Source organism: Scophthalmus maximus, chromosome 6, assembly GCF_022379125.1.
Source record: "Scophthalmus maximus strain ysfricsl-2021 chromosome 6, ASM2237912v1, whole genome shotgun sequence".
NCBI lineage: Eukaryota > Metazoa > Chordata > Actinopteri > Pleuronectiformes > Scophthalmidae > Scophthalmus > Scophthalmus maximus.
The window spans coordinates 20700105-20723640 of record NC_061520.1 but is presented as its reverse complement, the minus strand read 5'-3'; the positions used below and the strand labels follow the sequence as shown (position 1 = coordinate 20723640).

The window sequence follows — 23536 nt, the reverse complement described above, 5'->3', positions numbered from 1 at the left end:
CAGCGATGAATCATCAAGTGATGTGATTTATTGAAAGCTGAGTTGAGTAGTACAGTTGTTATATGATGAAAACTGAACCATGTTTCATAATTTTCCATGTTTTTACTTGGAAAGTAGCCTCAAGGGGATGGTAACAAAAATGGAAGTGTTGAAAGTGTTCCCACTTTAATTTAATGTCATAAATGGTGGGCTGTTGTTAATGATGGATAGAGAAACACGGCCCAGTTGATTATCAGAGCTACACAGTTTAAAATTAAATGACAATATATCTAAATACTAAATTTTTCAATTCACATGCATTTCCATTATTAATTTGAAAGCATTTTCATTTTTATCAGGTAATTTATGTCCCACCCCTCATAGCTGCTACATTAAAAACATATCAAATCTCAGTAAATAAAGAAAAATCTCGTCTTAAAAACATGTTACAGTGCACAAAGTGTATTTTTTAATAAAATCAATGACAATTTAACATTGGGAGGACATTCAAAAATCGAATTATTTTTTAAATGAACAAAGCCTAAATTTAATTAACCTATTTTATTCCACTTTCCTTTCACTGAGCTGTTTAGATGTCTCACATTTATTGAAGAGAAATACTGAACATGTGTGGCTATTTCATCATGGCACATAAACAGAGCAGCTAACTCGCCCGAGGGATCATAATCATAAACATGGTTTACAAGTAGGAGTGAATACGCCACTGATATGCTTCACTGTCACAGAAAGGTGGGGTCTTTTTACTAGAAGTACGTGGCCAGAGGGATACTAGTGTGAGGATTGAAGACAATAACAACAACACAACTGCATGTTGTCTCTGCTATGACTGAAGCTCCCTCTCAACAACATCCTAACTGGAAAATAGTCCAACGTTGGGATCAGCGGAAACGATGGAACACTGGATGTGCATGCGCACAACTGATGCACTTATCAAAGACAGGATGAAGACGTCTAAAAATGCAATAAACATTTAAGGTAAAGATAATTACAATTAGTCTCTAACACAAAGCTTCCTCTTCCTCTCTGATCCACACCGGTTATCCAGATTGTGCTCTTTAAAGTCTTTCCGATCGCACAAGCACCCAACACATGACCACCATCCTCCTCCGTGCTCTTGCCTTGCTCAAAAGGAAGAAATGAACACACACAAACATTGTGAATATGTGCACGTACACACAAATAAAGTGTACAACAGCAGCTGTGTTTGCTCTGGTTTTCTACTCCGGGGCATGTGGTCTTTCTTCCCCGCAGCAGCACATGAGCGCTGACCCAGGGCGCTTTGTGTTTTTAAAAATGTCCTTGCTCCTTTCTCAAGCTCTCTCCCTGCCCGAATCCCTCTTTCATGTCTGGCATTGGATGGAAACAAGACATAGGCAACAACAAAAGAAATCCAAAAGGAAACAAAGAAATTGAAAGAGCAACACACATTTAACCAGCTTTGTCCGGGTTCAACAGTTATTACCCCGCCCGCCATCCAAAATGGATTCCAGGACGTTGACAGTGAATAAAGACCCCTGTTTTAAAGTGGTTTTGTGGTGCGGAAAGTACAGTAATTCTCTCTGATCGTTGTTTGACTTTTCAAAAAGCTGGTGTGGGCAAAACCCACCAAGCGATACCAAATATAGTCAAGATTTAACAGCTCAATCATATACACGGAACTATCAATAGACAAGTATGTAAATGCTGTGTTAGTGACATGCTGCGATGGTGGTTATTTCCAGACATTACTCCCATGAGGCCTCCCCCCGCCCCCATATACTGAGGACTAATTGGATTTTCAGGCTTTTATCCGCTCTAACGGAAACATACAGTCTTTTCTTTTCAGTTTTCTCTAACATCCCCCCTCTCTTTTATCTACTGGTATTGTTTATCTCACTGGGTGGCAGATGTGACATGAAGCCACAAGGAAGAAGCAAAGGAAACCAGACCGTCCAAACAGACAGAACGCCATTGCACGTACCCTTGAAGATGTGCGGACAATACAGAGATGGACAACCGTTGGGAAAAAGCAGGACTTAGCCAAGCTGTACTCCGTCTCCAATAACATGTGATGGCGTGTACACATTCATAATGCAGGACGAGGCAAGTTGCTTCTGTAAACTCGGGATGATTGGGAGCTTGTTTTCCTGAATGAGCTCTGGCCCCATCAGCTTTTTGCACCGAGGGAACTGCGAAATGACAATGCTGATTCAGCCGGATTAGACGGAATGAAAGAGGAATTTCTGCCATTTAGACAGAAACACAAGACAACACGAGTAAATATAACTCTCAGCAAAACTCATTAAAGGATGGGGGGGGGGGGGTAGGCCTTTGAGAGGACGGGCTGGGGAGTAAGCTAGCAGAATATGAGATCATAGGGAATGAGCTTCTCAAAAATGTTCGAGGTCCAAGGATCATCTGAGGTTATACTAATGCCAAGTGATGCCTGGAAGTCAGAACAGAGGAGGAAAGTTTTGCACTTCAGTCACTTGCTTGTAAAGGCGCTCTCAGAGACAGCAGCACAGCATCGCCGAATAAAAACTTAATGCCGCACATCTTTTATTAATAAGACTGAATTATAAATGCCGTGACAACCGAGCTAGCCGTGTCACAGCATGGGCATGGTGGTAAGAAGGTGGCAAGAGTGGAGGCGGTGAAAACACACACCAGATCGACAGACAGGTATGTTACACTGCCCAACAACGCCCGTCTGTCCCAGCATAGTTCAAGTGAGGCAGTGAGGAAGCTAAGAGAGTGCTTTATAAATCTTCCAAAGACTTCTCAGAAGCATTAATGTACTTTCCCCCCCTATAAATAAAACACCTTGGGCTTTGAATCAGACATTAGGTCTGATTCATACAATCTGCAGCCCTCTGAGGAGGCTTGAAACACAGACAGAATATGGGAAAAACCTGGGAAAGAAAATACAAGACATTTATTACATATTGAAAGAGGACGAGTCATGGAGTACACTCGCAATTTAATCAGCGTTGTCTCATAATGCATATGAAATATGGAGGCAAAGGCCACAAGCTTGAAGGCAAACTCTTTGATTCCCTATCACAAATGTTCTGACACAGAGCGAGAGAGAGATGGAGGGGAAAGGACTTGGAAAGTGTGAGAAAGGGAAAGAACCTCCAGGCATACAGGCGGGAGAGAACAAAGCTCGGCACTTCCATTGCAGATGGATTTTTCACAAACATGAAAACTAGATTCACAGACGAAAGGCTTCCATATGAAACAGAACAGAATAAAAAACGAATGCGGTGGCTGGGAGCATCCAAATCTCCTATGCCATCCGCTGTATTCTATAGTGCATAAAGGAAGTGGCCAGGAAAGGTTTAAATAGACACATCCCGTTCTGAATGTGGCCCGCTGCAACACTATCAAGCCGATCCCTTCGGTCATAATCGAGGCTGGCAGGGCTTTGCTAATGTGTGACTTTGTTCCCATTGGCCCTTCCCTCGCTCTGAGCAGAATGCGCAAAATCTCTGAGGACCCTTGAATTTACCAACAAAAGTTGGCATTCAGATGCAAATTCTCCAAACGGCACGCATCTGTGTGAGAGTAACTTTGCCTTAAAGAAAGTTTATGTGTGTGTGTGTGTGTGTGTGTGTGTGTGTGTGCGAGCAGTGCAGGAGGAGTTTGCAACTCTCAAACAGTGCGGAATGCTTTTTTCATGATAATAAGAAGCCATGGTTTGCTGCCATCCTTCGTCCTCCATCTATATTTTTCTGCTTGTAAACCTATGTGCCATGAGTAGTGTTCGACCGATTTATCGGCCCGGCCGATAATATCGGCCGATGTTTGCGTTTTTTACGTGTATCGGCATCGGCCGATGCGCGGCAGCTACGTTCGCCGCTAGTTTTTTTTGGGAGGGCAGATCCGGTCGCCTATCGGGCCCGGCCTCGCTCTCTACGGAAACCATGTACCCAGCGCCGTCGTGGTGCCTCTGCCCTAGGCTGCCGCGCTGCACGCCCACCGGGTACCCAACTCTCCTTCTCCTCCGGAGAGCGGGAGGGGGATTCAATGTCTCCCACCCCGCTCTGCCGCCGCCGCCGTGTTGGTTCACACACTGCACCAACAAGCATGGCGATAACTCATCTGTTTCTTCCACTGAGTTTGTGGTTTATTGTTATTGCAACAGATCATAACTGGATACAGATTTTGGTTTCATACAACGTCATCCATTTTATTTGCAGTTTTGACAGTAATGAGTTTGGAGTGCAAACATTTTGTTAATCTTCTTTGACAATTTAGTTTTATTAGTTTCAGTAAATTAAGGCATTTGACATCCATGACGCTAATTTTCTTTTCTATGAGAAACCAGTTGCAAGGGGGGCTGGTGCTGCAGTTGCCTGGCTGATGAGCAAAAGAAATCCCAGTTGCATCTGACAATATTCCTCCTGCATAAACGAGGGGGGAGATGGTTCTAGTCTGACTACATTGTTTCTCTGACAACTCTGTTTTTGTCCTTAGTTAATTTTAGCTCATGCAAAGCTGACATGTGTTGTGTTCAATGTAGTTTGTTTAAAATAATTGTGAATTAGTTTATCCCAGTGTGTGTCTGCATGGCATCATCATCAACTTTTGTATGTTCTCTCCATGTCTATATATATACTACTATGTTTCATTTTAAAACTTAAACAATCTTCGTCCGGACAAACGCACCTGAAAACGCATATCACGTGACCATTCACGTACACTGGGCATGTGCGTGTGGGTGTCAACAGGAAGCAGACTGTCTACTCCGCAGTTGGTTACTAAGTTACAGAAAACTTTTCCATTTCAGGTGCTTGAAAAAGTCTCTTCATGAAAGCTGCTTTAAGCATCCTGGTTTAACAGCAATGTCCGATTCCACCAATCTACCAATGACCTCTAAACTAACAGCTCATCAGCTATCAATGTTGGCGTGATGATGTCCTTTAACGGCTCAGCACAGTCCGTCCACACTCTCGGATCTCTGACGGATAACCCTGAAATCATATTCAATGACTCACCAACTGCTCTCCGTTTTTAAAATTCTTTTTGACACGTTACTACCTAATCACTAACCTTAATAGTTGTGAGTGACAAGAGATAAAGCTGAGGCCGTCCCCATTCACCGGGAAGATTTAATTTAGATTTCCCTCAAGGTTGGGATATGCTTTGCACTCACGCAGACATTCTCAGACGACAGACAGAGGCCGTGCAGCAATTTTCTGTTTGAATACGCAGGCACAAAAGAGCAGTAGTTAGGCTTTAAATGTGAGAAAACGAGATTTCTGCGATGAAGGGACTCGAAGGTAAAGTATTGCTTCCTGCAGAAAAGTGTTTCTTTTTATCGTTTTGACGTTATGTTCTTCCCTAACCTTTAATACCCTGTGGAATGTGCTGCCCAGACGGTGAAATATGAATGAGTGTAATTTTAGTTACTTAAACACATCATTAATCCTGCAGTGAATCTGTTGCCCTGAGAAAAGGAGTGTGGCTGCGATGTGTTCTGGCTGGAAAGAACACACACTCAGAGACACACACAGACACACATTACATTGCTAAGTTTTTACCCAACAATGAAAGGATTCATTTTCCTGGTCGTGCCCCTTTAATGATTTGGACAATGCCCCTGAGTTCCAGGCGGTGCTACAGAATACAATGATATTTTAACCAGGTCCATAAAGAAATGTTTTTCTGATTTTGTTTTGCCAGAACCTGGCTGCCCTGCATATCCCTGCCCTTTGGGATGAACTGGAGCCGTGAATACGAACCAGGCTCTATCACCCATCATCAACGTCTGACCTCACTTATTCGCTTGTGACTGAATGGGGGCAAATCTTCAAAGCGAAAGATCCAAAATGTTGTGGAATATAGTGGAAGAAACAAGTTAATAACCAGTAGTATAAATCAAGTAGTATGTAAGTGAAAGTAACATGGAAGTAGGGTAATAAAGAAACAAACCAATAATGTGAATATTTTCTAGTTTCTTTGCTCCTCTATGACAGTAAACCAAATATATATTTGTGTGTGTGGACAAAATAAAACGTCATATTGCTTTTTGGGAAACACCATCGTCATTCTCTTCCCTTTTATGACATTTAATAGACCAAACAACTAACCGATTAATCGAGAATATAATCGACAGAAGAATCGATAATGAAAACAACCGTTAGTTGCAGGCCTAATGCAAACACAAACTCTGAGACACTTTCCTCTTGTGGTAATCACGCTTTACTTTGGAAGAGTTTGTCCACACCCACACACACAGGGGGGAAAAAAATCATCTCCATCTCTGCGACTCCAAAATCCACAGAGCCCATTATCTTTTAAATGCTTTCAACGCGAGAGAGAGTGATGGGATGTCGGGAAAATTGTTTGGTGAAAGAAATAAGAGGGAGAGGGAGAGGGAGAGAGAGAGAGAGAGAGAGGTAGGAAAAGAGAGAGACTGTATGATGGTGTCAGTTCAGACAAAAGGCCCAGCCATGATGTGTTCTCGCTGGAGAACAAAGAGCTCTGACAGACTCCCTCGTTTCTCTCTGTTGACTATAAATGTACACCATATGCACACACACACACACACACACACACACACACACACACACACACACACACCCACACACACACACACACACACGCAGACAGAGCGGCAGACAGACACAAACACACCCACACTCGTATCAGACTTCAAATTTCTCTCTCCAGCGAGGGGACGGAAAAGGAGAGAACAACAGTTTGGCTAATTATCTCTGAAACTGAGGCCAATGAACAGTGTCGCATCGTTGTACTGTTCTCAAATTATTCGGCCCCAGCGGCGCTAGACGGGCATCGCGCAGCTACTGTGTCTGCGCCTCCTCGTCTCCCCCAGGTTTCACAAACTCACTCAGAGTGAAGACATTTCTCGTAATGAGCTTGGATCGCTGCCACGACGCAAATAACGACGTCAAAACCCGCCGCAGCGAGGATGTTTGGGACTGAATTCAGTCCTCATCTCGGAAGATGTTTTTCATTTTTCTATCGCACACGTCCACCTCGCTCCTTCTCCGTTTCCAGCAGCAACCGGGTGGCATGTGGGGCTAGCGTGGTGGTCTTTTTTGGGGGGGGGGCTTCAGTCAGGGTCCACGGCAGGGTCATGGCATTTACCCCTCCTCCACTGCACCCCAGCAGTTTGCTCCAAGAGAGCCCCAAAGAGAAGACGGTGGTGTTAGAGAAAAACACAAACAGAGACTTGATTGTCCCTGCCGCGGGTTCAAACCCCCCCATAGCCCAACCTCCAAGGGTTTAAGACTGAGAGAATGAGCAACTGTCAATGGTGTTTTGTAAATACGTGGCTGTTTTCACTTCAGATGGGCTCATTCAGACGTTCTGAGGGGAAACGTCCCTGCTTTGCAGTCTGCGAGTGTCCGTGCCTTTTCCCGTCCCATTGAGATTTGTATGGGAAAAGCCACTGGTGGTGCATCTGAAAGCGCGGCGCAATCGCCAGCTCCTTTGAGACAGGGGTTGACAGCAGACACAAGTGAGCAAGCTGGTGGACAGGGCAGCCCGCTGAGTGATGGCTGTTTCCTTATTGGCACTTACTGACCAGGGGCAAAAGCCCCCTACAGTGTGTCACATCTCAGCTAAATGGATTACAGACAAATCAGCCGGGGACCATTGTTGCGCCGACCTAACTACCTCACTGAGACCTCGGTGCAGCCAAGTGACTTCTGTGTGACATTACAATGCAGACATCTCTCAAAACAACAACTCCATAATACGACAGAAGCTTGATGACAGGAACATTACTGGGACAGTGATATTTATCTGCTCGCGATGCAGCAAATATCTCTAAACAATGTTGTCTGTCTCCAGTTGATGGGCTGGTAAAATTAGGCCTCAGGACTCATGTTATAGGTTTTTCCGCAATCATTAGTTGTGTTTTAATTGCATGACATTTCTCTCCCATCATCAAATTAGCACCTGCAGTGGGAACTGCTCCTAATGGTCCCGACGAAATGATGATTGCGGACGATAACAGTTTCAACTTCAGGTAAACCACTGCCGTGTGCAGTTATTATAAATTGCGGAAAAGCCCAGGAAAATCAATATTCCGTCTGAAAGTTTCGCTTCAGCTGCTGCACATGTGATCGATTCTGCAGAGTCTGGATTCTTTCACTCTGCCTGATAAACAATGACTACTCAAAGAGGTCCGACACAGCAGAGGGATGTTGTACCATGTGGTGGTGGTGGGGGGGCATCTTCTCTGGCGTTAAGCATTCCCTTGGGGGTTGGAGAGGTGACGACCACTTCTTTACCTCTTCACTCCTCCCATTCTCTGTCCTAACCCCCGTCATCGCTCGGTGGCTTTCTCCTGGGCCTTTTGTCGGTGGATTACTGGGGGTTTAGAGACGCACACACCGATCCTGCCCTCCCCTCTCAGAGCCACGCAGGGGTTTAAGATTAGGGCACAGAGGGGAGACCTCAACACAATGATCTGAATTACACAGGCTTTCTATGTATGGCCACTTAAATAACCCCCATTTGCTCGATTCCTAAATCACAGCAGAGCACGATTCAGAGTTTGTGGTTTTCCCAGCAGGAATCTTGGGCTGTACGCCAAAAACCCAGGACTGATTTCGGTTTTGAGTTCAGTGATCCCTCTATTTGGTCAGTTCCTGTTCTGGTCATTGTAATCATCCTTGGTAAATGAGCAACTCTGAAAATACTAATAGCAAACAAACAACCCTCAAGTGAAACCACAGTGGTGTATTACTGCACACATCAACACACGCACCGAACACACACACACACACACACACACACACACACACACACACACACACACACACACACACACACACACAGCCCACGTCCTCCCTCCAAATAGTGAGAGAGCACAGGCTGTCTCCTCATCTACAGGTCGGTATCCACCTCTCTCTGCCTCCTCCCTGGGACAGCTGCCCAGATAGCCCATCTGTCTGTCCTGACCTGTGTTTGAGACCATAGGGGGGAACCTAAGTGGCCGACAAAGGGGGTCTCTGGCATTTTGCCCGCCCGGTAATGACAGCAACGCTGCCTGCGAGCGGCTTGCCTGACGACTCTTGAGGTCTCTCTCTGTGTGTTAGAGTATTGATATTGTATCGGGTTGCAAAGTGCTTGGCAGCCTTTTAATGAGAGCTCAGATTGATCAGGCAGCAGTGGTGCTCCCTTTACTGAGCATGACGCTTATTGGCCGTCCCTGCAGGGCTGACCTCCTGCTGCGCCGTATCACTGACTGTAAACGGAGACAAATCTCACACACACACACGCACCCAAATATGTCCAAATGACTGACAATACGAAACATAAACATTAATATTTCAGTTATAAGTCAAACAATCACAGTTTGCTTCTAAATCCATTGAACTCAACACATTCTGGCTCCTTCTGCTATGAATCCATATGTCTCATTCTTGTCGATATAGAATGGAAGAGAATTACCTGAATGGACTTTGGTAAGCTTCATAATTCAAGACATGTTTCGCAAAATATTTCGTGTCTCTTCAAGTTTAGTTTTGAAATTAAAATATTCACTGAAAAATAAATTTGCTCCATTTGCCAATAATCCATATCAGCCAGGCTCTATTTACAAACATAATACCATGGCACATCTTGAAGGTTCAGATGGGGTCAATGACTAAAACAAATAATTAATGGACTCAGATGCGCGTCAAAGTCATTCAGTTTAAATACTACTGACAGCAAACTACTTCAAGAAAGAAATATGAAATCTGCTTCAAAGACTTTTTATCTACAAAGATCAAGCTGTTGTAATTCCTGCAAGTTTTTACCCAAACAGAATAACTCATCTGTACTTGTGCAGAAAAAAAACATTTCTTTCAGTAAAGAGAACTTTGGAAATAACAACTAACAGTAATGAAAAAGAAAAAAAAACTGATTAAAAAATCAAAGTAAGCATACCAACATCCATCCACACACACTTAACTGAATGACTCATCCACAGTGAAACAGGACTAAGATTTTGAAAACCCTGTCTTTTATTTTGATGTCATGCCAAAACCTATTATATTTTTGTATGGTCAAAACTGGACAACAGAAGTAAGCAAAGTTCAAATAAACAGACAGAGAGTCAGAGAGAGAAATATTTAAACCACCTGCCTCTATAGAGGCACGTCAGCCCCCCTAATTCCCCCTTCCCCCCTCGCCAGGCTCATGTCAAGGTCACAGCAGTGGTCTCTGGGACTTCAATATCTCCTATTAGCCCTCTATTAGGTTCCTGTCAGCGAGGCAGCCAAGCTGTCAGCGCCCCTGTGGTTGTGATCATGACCCCCACTCAGACTCCGGACCCCTTGGGGACCGACAGCAAGGAAGTAACAGGACGAAGGGAGAAATGAAACCCCCCGCTCAGTGCTCAGGGGAGGGGACGTTGTGATTACTCTTCTGTGGCCCTTACCAATGAAACAGTCAAGAGACCCTGACTATTGCTGGTGACCAGTCACACTAAATATGTAATGTTAAAAAAAAATTGTAATGCTGAATTCCGTGAACTTTCACATGGGTAGAAAAAAGGTCAATGTTGTGATTGTGTCGTCCACAAAATGTTCTACACACACGCCTGATGGCAACCTGCTCGGCCCCTCTGTGCCCCTTTCTCCAACTCTCTTCTATTAAACATGAATTAGCCGAACCTCGATCAAGTTCATCACCCTTGTGTTGTAATTAGCGCTGTGTCGGAGCACGGAGTGGCCCTATTTCATTAATAGAATCATTACAGCACTGTCGGCCAGCTCTGACCTCAGCCCCCACACACCTTTAAACCTTCCTCTCGCACCGCCCTGTTGGCTCAGATGGAACATAAAGCATCAGACGGGACAGGGGATATACCCAGCTTTTCAAGCACAGGGGGATTAATGGGCGCTCATAACCTTTTACTGTGGATCACAGTGAGCGAAAAGGTCAATCAGATTCATGAGAAACGCGCTGTGGATGAATGTCTGCACTTAATGAATGTTGTATAGCGCCAAGATCGCCGCTGCACTCTCCTGTATGTGAAGCATAAAGGCATTAAAAGTAAATGGGGAGCAAAGCCATTTCGAGATGCACATAAAATGCCCTGTAAATTCATAGGGGTAAGCAGACGAGAGAGGGACAGTGTCCCGGCCTAAGAACCATAAAGCAGCACTATTTTTTACTGTTGTGAAGATTCAATTAATTATCACAAAATCGTAGTTGACGGAGGGTAAAAACACTATGAGCAAAAGATGTGAGGCTTTGACCACAATCTCCATCAGTTGCCCTTCATTTTTCACAGGGTGGGCTGTGATGACATACTTTTGTGTCATCCTGCGTTTGATAATCTCCTTGTAAAACATGGCTGTGATTAAAAGCCATTAGAGCAATTATCGGAACGGCAGGAGAGCTGCAGATCAGATGGGAAGAAGAGGGCCGTTTGTGGCAACATGAAGCCTCCTTTCAGCACCATCGCCCCAGATACCTTAAGTCTAACTGAGTGGTTACGCAAGTGGGTAGAAGAAACATTTTTTTTAAGAGTACAGACACAGACACACACACACACAATTTCTTCACATCCTCACAAATACTGAGCCAATTCCCAGCCAACGGATGGGAGCCGACGCGCAGCAAAAGAATGAGCAGCTCCTGTGTTGCTACTATAAAGCTTGGCCGGAGCCGGGCGTCCTCTCTGTGTGTGGTGCTGCAGGTTGGCACCCTCGCAGGGGGCCTTACTGGGGGGCCCATTCTGAATGCCAGGCAGCATGCCCGATGTTGACAAAGCCGGGTATCGCCTGCTGTCAGCCCATTCTGTGTGCACCCGGCGGAAAGAATCAATTAGGGCGAGCTCACCACAGAGCACTTTAATATTTGACTTTTAATCAGTGGGCAGAAGGCAGGCCGGGGCATGGAGGCAAGCTGGCAGTTTCCGTCTTGCTGATGTGGAAAATGAGGGTCGGGGAAATGCTCCCAGAGTCCCGAAATGTGCATCAGATGCCCCCGAGAGGGATGTGAGGAATCAGCGTTAAGGGAAGATATTCCATTATCACTCGCAAGACATTAAAGGCACCTTATGCAACCGGCTGCAATGAATGGAGGAGAAACATCGCATAACTATTCGTCAACAACCAGAGCTCGGTCGAAGGGACAGTGGTTCAGGAGGAGAGAACTGAATTGAGGCCTTCAATCGGCAGATGAGTGGTGCCTTTGAAGAGTTTCTCTTGAAGACTTTGGGGTTTTTTATCCTGCACTGCCGAAGGCCCCGGCTGCCAGCAAGGAGGGGAGGAAAAAAAGCGAGAGGTGAATGCCGTCCTCATGCTGGGGTTTTGAAGTGAAGATCAGTCCTCAAACAGAATAGCTTACCAAAGGAGCATCATTCACCTGTCTGCTCTCACTACTGTCACAGAAACGAGAAGGGAGAATCAAAGTTCAGCCCTCTCAAATGCGCCATCACGGTGCACGAAAAAGATACCAAGCCGGGCTTTTTTTCTCCCAAACAGAACAGTGAACCGTATCACAGCTATACGAGGAGTTGCGCACAGCGAGTCATTTGTAAATCAAAGAGGAGAACTAATTACAGTCACACTGATACTGATGTTTTTGCGAGGTGATAATGATTCAGCTGTTCACAGTTGTGCATATATTATGCCCACATGTGCTGAGAGCTGCTTCTTCTGTTGCCATCCAACTGTTCCGATCGCAGCAGAAGCAGCACACGCATGCTCCTGGCAAACAGCCAACAGGACAGTGGCAGCCCTGCAGTCAGGACGAGACCTGATCTGGCAGATTTATTGGCTCTTTACAAAATATTTGCTCATGAACATTTGGGGGGGGGGGGGGGGGGGGGGGGGGGGGGGGGGGTTAAACTCTGTGCCTCTTAAAATTGATTTAATGACCCCAATCAGGCACTGATAACTTTTTTTGTATTATAATTGCCTGTGAATATGCAATGTACACTATCATAAGCACCAGATGCACAGCGAGGGCAGTATGGTTGTCACCTGAACACGGTCACAACTTTATGGAGGTTTTAACTGGACGCTGACGTGATTTCTCCCGGCGCTGCCGATGGTCAGTCTTACTGTGGCAGACTGTCAATGGGCCTCATGCAAGAACATCTTGTATTTCTTATCCTACATTTCTTGGGCCTACCATGAGTGCGCACGAACATGCCACACGCTTCTGTCTTCAGAAAAGTGAGTAAATGACCTGCGTAAATATGATGAGACATAATTCAGATGCAATTCATTGCATACTGTAGTGTCAACAAAATGAGGTGTAAGTAAAATATTTATATATACATTTTATATATTATATTAAAGTTCTATATTCATAATCAAAATAAAACAGCAGACCGATTTACATGACTCCTATGACAGGTTTGGGCAACTTGCATTCACCAATTTGCTTTTGGTAAGTTCTCCTAAATCACTCGTGCGCACGATTTAAGAACAAATCTGTTCGTACAAACGGTTCTTGCATGAAGCCAAATGTGATTGTGAGAGAGAGCGAGAGAGTGAGCGAGCGTCATCAGGGCAAAGTGAACTGCACACAGCTCGACAATGAAGCAGAGGTTCAAAAGAGATGTTTTGTGTTGTGTAAAAAGTTTAGTATAATTATGCAACTGTGGTTGGGCAGGGATAGTATATATAGTATGTAAACCCTTTGGAATTACCTGGTTTTCACAGTACCAACTTGTCTCCCTTGATAGACAATTTGTCTAGCTGCGGACTGATTTAAAGTCTAAAGTAAATCATCTAAAGTACTCTCTAACCAGCTTCATGCAAATCGACTACTCTTGGTCGTAGCTCTTTTGAGATCTCCTTTCTGTGAGGTATAATTCACATCTGCAGATGCTTCTTGTGAATAGCAAGCTCAAAATGTTTGAGTGGTTTTCATAAGTCAAAGTAGCTCCAAACCACACTGCCAAATAAGTTTCATTGATAGAACTCCAGGTTTGCTAACTACTGACTCCAATTAGCTTTTGCTGAAAATGTTATTCGAGGGGTTCACATACTTTTTCCAGCTGACACTGTGAATGTTTGAATGATGTACAAAAATGGACAAGAACAATGCAATAATCAGTGTGTTATTACTTAAAAAAGATTGTGTGTTGTTCATTTTGTAACTTAAATGTGGATCAGAGAATGTTTATACATGAATGCTGGTAATTTCAAAGTGCTTTCGCCAATGTAAATATAGAAGCTTGGTATACAACGCGTGTGCAGGGTACGCATTGCCCCTCCGATGCTTTTCATTTCCATTTGAACCGATGGCCACTAAGGAGGCATCTGCCGTGGCCACAGCACAACTAACAGCACTCTTTGATCATGGATTCCATCTTGGTGGGACCAACAATATACCTTCCTCTTATTTGTGCAGAATGAAATGCTAATAGCTGGCAGGCAGATCAAATGAGGTGATGTGATGTGAGACTGACTACAGCGGGAGGGTGCGTGAGTCGCCTCTGGAGGAGGATACATCTATTCCCCACAGTAAATAAAGTATTGTTGATAAGCATGGGCCTGCTGCGTTGTTCGTTTCCTCTGAGATCTGTTGAATCTATGGTAACAGGAACAATAATCAGAACCCGACTTATTTCTGCTCAGATGGAGGAGTGATACCCAGATAGATGGAGAGATAAATATGTTTATAGATGTAAAAAGCAGATGCATGATAGGTCAGTGTCAATGATGGGAGATGTAGACACAAATTTGCATGCACTGCCTCACATCTGTGAGTAAACATGCCAAATAAGAATATACAGAATTGTAAAGAAGCAACAAAATCTCCATCGTCACATGCAAGTCAACTCTGTATGTGGGTGAGAAGGAGAAATGACAGGGCAGAAGGAGATTTCTCTTTCATAGAGTAGGTAGGTGTGCAGCCTTACCTTTCCTCCTAAACAAGATGTCTCTGATGTTCTCCTCCCCCACTGAATTCAGTCTCTGACTGCCAAGTTCTGGAAGTAAACACAGAAAAGTCCACGGTGGATGAACACTTGGAAAATATGCAACTTACAATTAGGAGATCAAAAAGAGCCAGACTTGTCTCATATGTAAGGAATTTGGCCTCTTTAATATTATAAATATTGCACACATTCTGATTTATCCGCGCCTGATGCCGACTTGTATTGTCTCTGTCCTCCCTAACAGATGCAGTAAGTCACTCTTTAGTCCAGATGTCATTCCACTGCCTCTCCTCCCTCACACACACACGCACACACACACACACACACAGAGTACGGTGGCACATCTGTTTTACACCAAAACACTGTGACCAACAGTAGGATATGGAGATAAACAACCACACATGGCATAGCAGTCTACATGGTTTCTTATCGCATGTCTCTGGAAGTATTCACACAAGATAAAATCCATATTGACTGATGTTGTGACGCCCCAGGGAGCAGGCAGTAACTCAGACGGGGGGGTTTAATTAGAGCCAGAAATAGAGTAGAAATGGTCTCATTTTGAGCATAATTACCTCTCACCCTGCAGGACATTTTTCTGCGATTGTGATAATAGTCTGCTTGTTTGTAATGCCATGTAAACATTGCTCACTTTCTGTCAGGCAGAAAAATGAAATCCTTACGCTTTAAACAAGGTGTCAGAAGCAGCTAAAGTAAAAAACAGCGACGTTAGATGGCAGCTGAATGGAACGAGGCGGGCGAAAAACTGTCTCCGCGTCTTCGACAGCCTCTAGTTTGGGATCCTGTGAGCTACGAGGCCTTGTTTGTTGTCTGCCCGTCAAGACGTGTTGACAGGAGTGGAGCCGTCTGATCCCTGCTGCGATCGGACAGGTGTAAGTGTCAAGCATGTAAACATCCGAGCCAAGTCTGACCACGCTGGGGGATCTCAAGCCCTAATCTCCTCTATACTGATGGAGCATCTAATGTTTCATGTGTAATCTTTCACACAACAATGTGGGGATGCACACACACATGCTCCTCTTTGGTATTTGCACCAAAGCTAAGAATATGCCAGAGAGCCTTATAAGCCCATGCACATCTCACTGCCGAAGCACGCCTCTGACCCCAGCTGCTCGCTGCCTGAGCCTGCCATGCCAGCCACTCATGGGCATCAAAGAGAGGTGAGACTGGACGCCTGTGTCCGTCCATCTGGAGCAATAAAAGAAAGCCCAAGATCTCAGTCAACGCTTACTTCTCTCTAGTGAAGCATATTCCTTGATAGCTTACCACATAACTGACAGACATTTGAAGCCAAGAAAAAACAAAAAAACAAACAAACTAAGAGATGGAATTGTGCGACAACAATACAATGCAGCAGAGACATCATTTATCCTGACAGGACTTTATTTGGCCAAAGATGACATCCATATAAACTCGCAGCATTCGGCAGACACTGCAGGCGGCGAATGGCAGAAGTGATTTACTTTCTTTCTCTCTCTCGCTAAAATAAAGGAGTGACAGATTTAATATAAGTAGGCAGAGAGGGGGAGGAGGAAGGGAGGGGATTGGAACAGGCTGCGGGTGACAAGGCAGCGTGACAAGCGTGGCAACGGAGAGAAAATTCAGCACCTGGCCCTGTCCTTGATGTGAATAAGAGGATGATACATCAAAAAGTGACAGGGCAGAAGATGGCTATTACCCAGGCAAAGGGGAAGAGGAAGAAGAGTAGAAAGAAAGACTATTTTTAACGGCGGAGTTAAAATATGGCAGGGTTTCATTTCACATTCCTTGGCTTGTGTTATTGAAATATGCTTTATCGCAATAATCTTCTGTTCTTGGAGGAGTCGTGCCAAATCGGCAATGACAATCCAAAATAACTAAATCAAATGCCTGCATTGACAAAAAAAATAATCTATTGAGCGACTCTGACTGCCATAAGGTGGAATGAGCTGTCTGTCTGTTCAGGCTGATCCTGATGAAGTTTGACTGCAAAGGTAAATGAGCAGGAGCCCGTGGGGATTTTTTTTTTTGGACTGGCTGAATTCTCTCTGTCGAGCGGGAGGCTGATTGATTTCAGTGGGCTGGAACCCCGGCTCTGCCCCTATTGATCCCTCATCCCCAGCTCTGTCTCTTCCCCAATTAAGAGTTCACTAAGCTGCCACTGTGGACCTCTCCCAATAAACACCACCTCCCTGCCAACATCTCAATGTGGCCTCCGCTATGCTGCCCGTCTCTGGTGCCGTCTCACTTTTTCTCTCACATTAGTCTGCTACCCCTCCACTTGAGATGTGCTTAATGCTCAGTCACATATGAACAACAAGAGTGGAATTGATCTGCAATTGTGATGAGGCAGCATTTGGGTGGTGGGATCAAGGTGTGCGAAGGAGTCCCACAGTTCATTAAACGTAAGCATGTCGGGGTAGACAGTTCAAATCGCTGTACATCGCTGGGAATCAATAGCTCCACCAGCCGCAAGAGTTTAAGGATTAGCAGCTAGTTTGGATGTAGAAATCTGGGCGGCGTCTGGGTGTCAGGCGAGGAAGATCAAAAGATTCATTAGATTAGAATGAGATCAAACACAGTCAAAAGTTGTGAGGACAGACTGGGGAGGAAGAGGAGGAGTGCGCGAGAGGGAGAGTGGTCGACGCGAAGGAAAACGAAAAACCAGGCGCAGTAGCCAAAGAGCTGTCTGACTCAGAATCAATTTATTTGTCAAGTACATACAGATACAAGGGATCTGCCTGCCTCTCTGTCTTTCTCCAGAGCTGCTGGAGCGTTGGCGCGTTGATCTGCCCACCTTGAGGGTGCAGTCACGAAAAAAGCAGTTCAGACACAGGTCGGTTGTGCCCCGATGCTCCCGGCCCTAAACCCGTAATCCCAGTGCTTTGGTGGAGTGAGAAAATCCAATTTCAGAGATCTGTAATTCCATAAACCTTATTAGGCACAACAATGGCCGCAACACCAAGGGAGGCGCATGAGGGAGGGGGTGAGGTTGTGAGGGGGGAGTTGGGAGCTGAAGTTGCGACCAGGCTACACACAGGGACAGGGAGAGAGGGTGATGAACACAGAAATGGAGATTAAGGTAGAGTCAGAGTGTAGCAAATTAGGGAAACAAAGAAGACAGAAGTGCTGTGGCACGGACACACTTCTCGTAAATGACCATGACTAGGTTTGATGAAACGGGTGACGCACCAAGATTCACAAGGTGAAATGTTCAAATTGCCAATTTTACAGTCTTCACCGCTGTTAAAGTCGCCGTCCTTGTTTCACCAAAGGCTCAATTCAATTGGTAACGTCCTAAATTTGTCATAGCTCCTCTTTTTGTTTCCCTTCTTTTTTTCTTTCATTCACTACATAATCCCGTCTCTTCTTTAAAACCATGAAAAAAGCAGGAGGTTCGGGAGGATGTGCTGCACACAGGAATATGGATGGAATGGCATTTCAAAAATAGAAAAGTGATCCGTTTCAGTTGGTTTGGCTTTAGCATGTCCCACCATCACTACTGCATCCTGTGTCCATTTAATTCTAACATCAATGTGCCACTTAGACTGCTGATATCCGAGTGCTCTCATTGATTGTTTACCTACATCCATGAGAGTGGGGCGGTGCCTGTTTGGTCTGTTTTACTAATGGACACCATGTCAGCATCTCGCCTCAGGCTACATCCACACCAATATGTTTTGAAAACCTATCCCCCTTTTCTACGTTTACGCCTAGCGTCCACGCACATCTTGAGTTTTGGAGGCCCTAAAACAGAGACTTTATGAAAAGTTGTGCACCCCATTTTGGTTTGAAAATTCTGAAATTCCGTTATGTCTTAGTCTGGACGGGCAAGCAGAGACTTTTGGAAACAATGACACAGAGTCACGACGTTTCCTTCCCTGATTCAACACTTTTCCTGAAGAATAATGGCACCAGCCTCGATACCAGCCGTGAATTCAACATGGATAATGAATTCCAAGCTTTTAAATAACAGTTCCACCTCATCGTCGGTCCAAGCAGAGAAATGCACGTAGAACTCTACGTGCATGCCTAGAGTTCGTGAATGGTCTTGTGATATGCGTCTTAAGGCATTGTTTCTCAAACAGAGTAAAAACAGTCTTCTCGACAGAGCTTGTTTTCAATTTAAGTCAATGTTTTAAAATATGAGCTATTTAGTGCGGAAGCAGCCTCAGTGAGACAATAGTGAGCAGTAGAGGAGACGAAACACACAGAGCAGGTTGATTTATAAAAACTCTTCAAAACCACAGGAGGGACCGCAGGTGGTGGAAATGTGGATGAGAGTAGCCTCGCTAATAATCACAACCACCACGGTGAGATTTTGCTTATCAGACAGAAAAACTGTCGAGAAAAATGGCTTTGAACTCGAATCAGACTCTGGCTGTGTTCCAAAAACCTCCCAATCACTGCTCTTAGCAAACCGCAGTTAATTCTGTCATAAATTATTCACAACTGTAACAAAACTGTAGCAAAAGGCCACAGATAACCCCGGGATCTAAAAGCTGATTAGGAGGAGGAGATTGGTGCGCGGATTGAACAGAAAAATTCGGAGATGCGGCAGGCCTCTGGTGACATCTATGCCGTTTGATATTGCATGTGTGAGGGGAGCCCCCTCCAGCCGCCATCTCCTGAGACAGATAGGGTGATGCTGAAGCCCGTACTCTGTGGCCAGCAGGGTGTAATTACATTTCCCCGTGGGATACCTCCGCCGCAACATCTCAGCCATGTAGAGGGGAGAGATTGAAATCTAACTGCGCGCACGGCTGTCCACACATGAACAATGGGATTCACACATACTCACACACGTGTGTTGAGCTGATATGACACGGGCATAAAAAGATAACGGAGAGTCGCATGCACGCACAAACATACACCAACGCGCTTCTTCTTATTTGCCCCCTCGCAGCCACACTTCTTCACTTGTCTTCACACCGGCGAGAGTGGAGTGTTCGTCAAAGAGGCCCTCTGCCTCTCCATCATTAGAGCTGAGAGGAGCAGCAGCACAGAGATTTACACACTGATCTCCTGACGCTGCCTGATCGCAGGACCTGTTAACAGCAGCTCATACATAACAGATGAACAGGGACTCGGAGCGGAAACACGTGAGAGCTACTTACTGTCAGGCTACTTCTAATGTATTCACAAGGAGCTGTGTGTGAGTGGACGCTTAATGAAACACTAGATTTGTGTGAATATATATAACTATCTTTTTGAGCGGACAGATTAGATAATTAATCAAGTGCTGGTAATGACATACCATAACATTTAATTGCCGTTGTGCGTATCCACGAAACTCAGCTCTCTTCATTTCTTATATTTCAGCTCTTTCTGGTGGAGTGGAGCCGCCATGTTTTGTCCGCAGGAAAAAAGAAGCATGTACAGCAACATCAACTTATTCATCTCAGGCAAACTTTTTTGTGATACCTGGTGTAGCTACAGACACGCTCCACGGCAAGTGGAGCAGACGAGAGAAGGTGAAGGTCCTGAGAGGGTTGAATGAAGCTAATGAGAGACATTGGCTTCAGGACCCTCGAATCTAACCTCCCTGTGTCGAACCACATAGGGTCAAGGCGGCGGTAAAATGAGCCGACACCGGTGTTGCCCCCGGCTGCCTGCGGGTCTGCACAGACCATAGAGCGGTGTCACCTTGGCCGCTGTCACTGATATCTGCCACCTGTCACCACGCTGTGCCTGTGGCCAGGGAGGCGGCTGCGTCGACAACAGGGTTTTGTCGATGGCGCTTCCTCCCGAGAGTGGCGATGGCGGGGGACGTGTCCTCTGCTTTCATCAACAGCTTGAGTCAACAGCTTCGTGTTCGGCATTAACATACGATACATATTCATGCTGGCGTCTCCCCCTCGACTGCATCGCCAGCCCTCCCGCACATTTTCCAGCCATTTTTTGTGCAAACGGCATGTCAGGCGCCTAATTTTCGAGGGTAGTCCCACATGGCCTTTTATGTATTGGCGGCACAGCCACTGCAGACAACATTAGCAGGTGCCAAGGTCGTCACTCCCACTGACTGTGTGTGTGTGTGTATGTGTGTGTATGGTGTTTATGAGTTCAAGACAAAGTGTGTGAACAACTAACCGGGAAAAATATGAACTGAAGAAAGATGTGTGTGTGTTGTATGCAGTCTGAGTGCCCCCATTGTAGAGGAATCACTGACTGTTATTTTGTGTGCCCCTCATTACAGACTGCAACAATGCAATTACTGCGGAGTGTGCGAGAATATAAATCTGAACAAAATGTTACGTACATCTGGGTATGCGTACGACTACGAAGGGGGCTGCCGCGTGTGTTTGCGTGTGTGCATGAGCAAATTGTCTGGCACGCGGCTACAGATTGAACGTGCCTGGGGACGAGCTGACAGGTAGACTAAGCGGGAGCATCCTCCTTCAGTCCACCGGCAGCTCAGTGAGAAAAGAGGCCAGTTGATGTGGGGGTTAGAGTTTCCATGGCAGAGTGCGTCGTGATAAATAATGAATGTTCAAAAGGCACAGATCTCAGAAGCTTCTTTAATTTCCGATCCATCCCTCCGTCCTTGCTTTCGTTCAACCTTCCACCCACAGCGCTTCGAACAGCACAAGGGGTTCAGCTGTCTCCGTCATGAATATTTCAGCTTTTAGGTCAGTGCTCGCACCCCCCAACCCCCCCCAACCACTCCGCTGCTCTTAACCGCCACCACTTGGTGATGACACAGCCTTTTGACCCATAAAGATATTGACAAAACACTGATAGTGAGTATATTCACTGGGAACAGCCTCGTAGAGTGGCTACAACTCTTGAGATGGAGAGTCTTGAATGAATGTTGAGTGATGGATGCCTCCTCAGTTCCCAAAAAAAGGTCCCCACATGATAAACAATCCAAAACTGGACCAGACCCATATCTGAGAAAAGTAACGTTTTCACTGCTGTAGTTGTTGTTGCAACAATTATACTTGGTTGATAATACAAAACAATGCTGGATCAATGAATGCTCCATATTTCGAAACAACACTGAAACAGGAAGACAAAGAACTTATCACAAAGTGTGAAAGCTGAGTCTTCTTCCAGATTCTCAACACAGCTGCAATGTATTTATTGTCCAACAGCATATTTGATATGACACATATAATGTAGAAATGTGAAAAGCTCTTAAGACCGTCATTTCGTCAATGAATGGACACACAGCACACAACAGCAAGGACCATCCAGCCTGAATCGAACCAACTAGTGCCACCAGACAAACGGCAGCTCCTCTCTCCACAGTGCTCCGTCTAAAAGCCAGATACCCTGTGAGTCCAGTGTATCTGACGAACCAGAGGTCTCCTCCGTCTGTCCCTGATGATGAGTGTTGTTAGCGTCTCCATGCATAAATCTCAGAAAGCGAATAGAAAGGCTCAGAGCATTCAAGTGTAAACTAGGGCAAAGCTCCGCCACTGTTTCCCTCTAGACTCCTCTCGAACCAAGTCGAGTGAGGGAACAAGCGATCACACACTGAAGGGAAAACACATGCTGCCGTCTGCCATCTACCACATACACACACACACACACGCGCAAAAACACATGTTCACACACCTGTTCTGGTCAGTCCAGCACCATCCGGTCCTGTCCGGTCCGTTCAGATCCGGTCCCCTGTGCCGGCAGAGTGAGGAGCTCGTCTCACCCCCCACACAGCCCGGTGCAGACAGCTCACTGTTATAGATGCACTGACAAGTGAAAGGGGGGAGGCGTGGTTTCACATGGGATGAATAAAAGAGGGAGGGAAAGAGGGAGGAGAGAGGCTCCCTCAATCTACAATTCAATTCTGCCCTCACTCCCTTTTTAAGCGGCGTTTCTCCCCTTCCTCCTCTTTCAGCGCGCTCTTGCCGCTACTCCATCGGTCCATCTCCTTATTTCATCTTTCCTCACCGGCTCACTCTGGTTCCATTACTTTTAGCCCCTCTTCTCCTGTGCTGCTCACTGTTTCTTCAATTACCTCTGCATTTCCCCCTGCCTCTTCCTCTCGCGTTCTCCAGGCTCTCATTCATGAGGAAGTATTGTGTGTGTGTGTGTGTGTGTTTGGGTGTGTGTGGGACGGTGAAACAGGGCAGCTCCGGCCATCTGTTGGAGCCTCTGAGCTTCACCTATTCACAGTCTCATAAAGGCAGAGGCACATAGAGGAGTGAGAGAGAAAGGAATGGGAGGGAATGAGGGATCAATCTTAATGTTGCAGGGGTAGGGAGGGAAGGCACAGCCTGGCACACACACACACACACACCATATCTATCAGGCTGGCACCTCCGAGGCGAGCTGGCGTGGGCACGCCTGCTCACTGGGTCCAGGACGCACAGGGGATTTGGCTCGTAGTGCACAACCGTGCAGATAGGAAAGAAATTCACACCTAAATCAATGTATATATAAGCTCACAAAAGCACACACGCTGTGAGTTCACACCACACACTCTCACACACACAAGAACACAAAACCAATTTCGTCTTCGGCAAAACAAATAGGATTTATCAAGAAAGATTATCCGACAAACTCGGAGAGACAAGGTGATGGGGGACAGGGTACAATTCTCCAAATCCACACAAAGCCTGCCCTGAATCCTTCCATCGCACAGGCGAGCTAACGTCGACGTTTCCCTGCCTGGTTAAGGCCAGGTATTTCTCCTGAGTGCCGGTGTCACTCCCTATCCCAGACCAGGAGGGAGAGGTGCGG

At 45.6% G+C, this 23536-nt stretch overlaps 1 protein-coding gene across 6 annotated transcripts in view; it reads right to left on the bottom strand.

The window, feature by feature from the left end:
- sulf2a (sulfatase 2a) overlaps nucleotides 1-23536 on the bottom strand; it is a 48945-nt gene that overhangs the window by 11339 nt on the left and 14070 nt on the right. For 4 of the 6 annotated variants that reach the window (XM_035632515.2, XM_035632513.2, XM_035632518.2 and 1 more), the window contains exons 4-5: nucleotides 22412-22542; nucleotides 14834-14902 (exon numbers count right to left, since the gene is read on the bottom strand). The gene's annotated coding sequence lies outside the window, so the exon portion shown is untranslated. Of the gene's footprint in view, nucleotides 1-14833; nucleotides 14903-22411; nucleotides 22558-23536 lie in introns of those variants that run through there. The other 2 variants (XM_047332937.1, XM_035632516.2) reach the window with 2 other exon arrangements.